The sequence below is a fragment of the Onychomys torridus genome, chromosome 9, assembly GCF_903995425.1.
Source record: "Onychomys torridus chromosome 9, mOncTor1.1, whole genome shotgun sequence".
NCBI lineage: Eukaryota > Metazoa > Chordata > Mammalia > Rodentia > Cricetidae > Onychomys > Onychomys torridus.
In genome coordinates, this window is record NC_050451.1 from 95,281,484 (window position 1) to 95,286,447 (window position 4,964).

The window sequence follows — 4,964 nt, forward strand, 5'->3', positions numbered from 1 at the left end:
AAGCTAATGCAGTAGAAACTTCCTAAAATGTATATGTACATGATGACAATATAAAGAAAATCCCCAAATAATTGGTGAGACAGTTCAAATTGGCCATCTCTTTTTTTCCAAAAGATGATTCCATTACCAAAACTGGGTAATATCTAATTGAGTTATTGTACAAAGGGGCCTCCTGGGAACCCCTAAACAAGTCAGACAGTTGCCAACTCTGTAGATTCTCCACAATCCGACTTCAAGGCCCCACTGCTGAAGACAACAAATACACAACATATTGAATGTGGAGAAATCAAGCTGGTGCTTGAGTCTTTGGTACAATAAAGAACTCTGCATGCTACCAAAAGAAGAACATAAACACCAATCTAGTCACAAAACAATTATCTACAATGATGTACTGCCTGCAAGATATGCTGGGATAATGGTGGCACAAAGCTTGTGGGAGTAACCAATCAATAACTGATTTGACTTAAGGCCTATTCAAGGAGATGGAACTCACACATGACACTGACTGGATAATCAAGAAACAGAAAGAATAAATAGCTCAGTGACCTAAGAAAAGAAACAGAGAAAGAGAGAGAGAGAGAGAAAGAGAGAGAGAGAGAGAGAGAGAGAGAGAGAGAAGAAGAAGAAGAAGAAGAAGAAGAAGAAGAAGAAGAAGAAGAAGAGGAGGGGAGGGGAGGAGGAGGGAGGGGAGGGGGAGGGAGGAGGGGGAGGGGAGGGAGGGGGAAGGGGAGGGGGAGGGGGAGGGGGAGGGAAGGAGGAAAGAAGACAAAAAAAAATTGCAGTGATCTACCCCTCCTCCATAATTGCTCAGAAAGGAGCAGGCCTCCCATCAGTTTCAGCAAAGCTTGGCATATAAAACTGCCATAAGACCAACCACCTTCCCCTGTATTCAGGCTAGACAAAGCGATCCAGCATGAGGCTAGACTCATGAGAAACTCACGGAGTCTAAAATAACAACAAGGGACCATGCATGGGACCGACCTAGGCCCTCAGCATACATGTGTGAGTTGGGAAGCTTTGTCTACATGTGGGACTATCAACACTGGAAACAGATGCTGTCCCTGGTACTTTGATTGACTCTTGGGAACCAATGGCTTCTAAGGGAGCTACAGTCACTTTACTTGGTGGCCATGGCCAAGGGCAGGTTGCCTTCTTGCAGTAAATGACCCCATAATCAGGCAAAATTGGCCACACTAATTAGACTCCTTTGGTTTCAATGAATAGATACATATATAAATAAAACAGAGGACATGAAATTAGAGGGGAAATGTGGCAGTTGCAGAGAGATGGGTGAGAAAAGGGAGAGAAGATTGTGACAGAAGGATAGTTCTATACATACATACATACATACATACATATATACATACATGCATACACACATATACATACATTCAGATACATATATTCAGATACATGCATACATCATATATATATACATACATATATACATACATACATATATACATGCATACACACACACACACACACACACACACACATATAGTATTCTGGAAGCAGGGGTTTTTTTTAAGGAAATAGTAATTACCTTCTGGATCTGAAATGAAGACCAACTAGTTAGTTTAAATCTAAATTTTATGCATTGAAAGCTCTAAACCTGAACACAGAGAGGTTCAGTGTACAAAAATATACTTAAAATATGCTAAAAATAGAAAATCACTTAATCATTAACAACACATTGGTAATATGTCCTAAAATTTTGGAGTTTTAATATAGAAGGTTCATTGAAATTTAGTGTTTGTTTCCTAAGAGAAAATCTTAATTTTCAACCAATGTTATACATGATATTTACTAATTTCTTAGTTTACATTCTTAAATATTAAATTTTATGACAAAATAAATATGAAGATGATAAATTATTTTTGAAATATCTGTTACAACAAAGGCATATTATTCATAATAATTATTGAAAATGTTATTTAGCAACAATGTCATTTTATTTGTTACAGGAATTGTCACCTGAACAACACACAGAAACCAGAGAAAATACAGGAGCATATTAAATCAATAAAATTATTATATTTATATTAAATAATATAAGAACATACATATTATAGTCAATGAATTCTAATTTTTATTTCAAACTAAAATATCTCATTTACAGATTTTTTTGTATTTTAATTTATGTTAATGTTAGGAGGTACAATGTTGCCCTTTTTATATTTGGATGTATATTTAAATCAAGAGCAGTTTTACATTATTGCTGACCATTTTAAAATTCCTATGTAAAGTATTTGTAAGATGCATGTTTGCTTTAATAGAAACTGGAATGTGTCCTAGATTAGACATCTGTGCCTTTTACTTTCATTCTGGCAGCTGATTTATTTTTATAAAGAATAAATTTCTGAAACTTCTGAACAGTGCTTATGTCTTCAGTAAGAGATGGAGCATTGTGGTTGTGGTCCTCTCCTGTCGAACTGCACCATCCTTGCTGTAATACTTAGGAGTATCTTGACACCAAAACATTGTCTCTATGGCTGTTATTGTACAGGTACAATTCTGGCTTTATTTTAGAGTAACCACAGAGCAACAATGACGAGAAATATGGCACCCTAGAGGAAGCTTACATAAAAATGCAAAATTTATGTAAGTTATATCCAAATCCATATGTGACTACCAAATAATGATGATATACAAGGAATACATGCCATCAAAAATTTAGTGACTTTGTCTCCTGTATAATATGAACCCTCACTTTTAGATACAATGGTGTATTACTGGAGTGCCTAATCTGATAGCTGATACATAAAGGTAGGTTGGGGCAGTAGAAACAGATTTCTTGCTTATCCCTTGTCTTCAATTGATTTATAAGGCATTCCTTGGTGAATAATAACAGTTCTGATTCAGAAATTATGATGTGTAAAATTCCTAAATACAAAAAAAGAAGCTAAGACTTTATGAACAACTATTTTGCAACTATTATTATTTCTTATATTAATTATTAAAATAATAGAACATATTTCCCTCCCTTGCCTTGTTTCAGTTGAGAAGATAGAAGCTCAAGATGTCTGTCATCTTTCAGACCTCTTGTCTTGTGTACAGGATTGTCTGTAATTATTAAAATTAAAATAGGTAAAATGTAGAACAAATGAAAGTAGTAAAACTTTACTATAATACAAAAATGAAAATACCACTACTATCAATTATAAAATGAAAGAAATGCTCACTTTGGCAGCACATATACTAAAATTGGAACAATACAGAGAAGATTAGCATGGCCTCTGTGCAAGGATGACACGCAAATTCGTGAAGCCGTTCCATATTTTTGACCATGATAAATGAAGACCACATGAGAACAGGAATAGGCAGAGTTCTGGAGAGGTCCCCAGAAATCCACAATAATATATCCCTCTGTAGTCTGCTGGCAATGGTCGAGAGAAAGCCTGATCTGACCTAGTCTGGTGATCAGGTGGCCAAACACCCTAATGGTTGTGCTGGAACTCTCATCCAATAATTGATGGAAGTGGATGCAGAGATCCTCAGCCAGGCCCCAGGTGGAGCTCCCGGGGTCTAATTGTTGAGAAAGAGGAGGGACTGCAAGAGCATGAATTGTTGAGACCAAGATTGGAAAAGCACAGGGACAAATAGCCAAATGAATGGAAGCACATGAATTGTGAACCAAAGGCTGTGGAGCCCCCAGCTGGATCAGGCCCTCTGGATAAGTGAGACAATTGAATAGCTTGAACTGTTTGGGAGGCAACCAGGCTGTGGGACTGGGACCTGTCCTTAGTGCATGGGCTGGCTGTTTGGAACCTTGGGCTTACACAGGGACACTTTGCTCAGCCTGGAAGGAGGGGACTGGACCTGCCTGTACTGAATCCATCAGGTTTAAATGAATCCCCAGAGGAGTCTTGGCCCTGGAGGAGATGGGAATGGAGGGGAGGGGCTGGGGGGGGGGGGGGGGGGGCGAGTGAGGAGGACAGAGGAACCCATGGCTGGTGTGTAAAATTAAAACACAAATATAATAAATAAAAAAGGAAAAAATAAAAAATAAATAAAATGAAAGAAACTCACAGTATCATTCTCATTGAAATAAGTGAAGGCACACACAGTCTGTGATTACGATGGTTAAAAGCATCTCCATGCATTCAGCACTAAGATACACTAGGAGTAGATATGGTATTGAAGGGCAGAAGGGAGTGAGAGAGCTTGGTAATGTGCATGTCGTCAGCAATGTTTTTATTTATTTTTCCCCTTGGTGTCAGGGTCTTTACATGGTAAATTTCTTGTGAGATTTTTCAGTGAAGTGTTAATCTCACATATGGGTAATTCTTTTTTCTGAATGATGTTAACACACCATTAAAAGGTTTGTTAACATGACTAGTGATGAAGTAGTTGGAGAAAACAATAAACCTGTCAAGCTTGATTAAGAACTTACATGGTTCTGTAATTAGTTAATAACTATAAAATCCTTGTAAAAGATGGTAGGAGGATATGTTTTCATGGAAAGCTGAGATGAGACTGTAAAAAATATACAATTTTAAATTAGAGTATAAATTCAACTTACACACAGTAATGGACTTTTGAAGTCTTTATTTTCTAATATCAAGAATATTGTTTCCACCTATCAAGCACTCCCTCTTACAAGGAACAGTTCTGTAAGTCAGAAATGAGATTGACACTTATTTCCTGTTTGGTGTCCATTACTGGAAGATCTGTTTTCTACTGGCACTGGTGCTTTCATGTCTTCAGTACATGGAAGCAGTTGGCTTAGCTCAGCCTCATTGACAGTACTCACAGTATTTCTGTCTGGACCCATTCCCAAGAAGCTGATATGGGCCCTATAAGTTTGGTTATATTACCTTGTTTTCATTTCAAAAATCAGCAATATCTGATTTTATGTTAGAGAATATCATGTAAAAGTTCACTTAGAATTTTGATTTATTTCCTTCTACATATGATCATTTTGAGACAACATTACAAAAATTCACTGTGATATTACAAAT

The 4,964-nt window shown here is 37.0% G+C and overlaps 1 non-coding gene across 1 annotated transcript; it reads left to right on the forward strand.

Moving 5' to 3' along the window:
• The first annotated feature begins 3,177 nt into the window (after positions 1-3,177).
• LOC118591711 lies at positions 3,178-3,285 on the forward strand. Its single transcript, XR_004946001.1, has one exon. It is a non-coding gene; the product is annotated as a U6 spliceosomal RNA (small nuclear RNA).
• Positions 3,286-4,964: the final 1,679 nt, after the last annotated feature.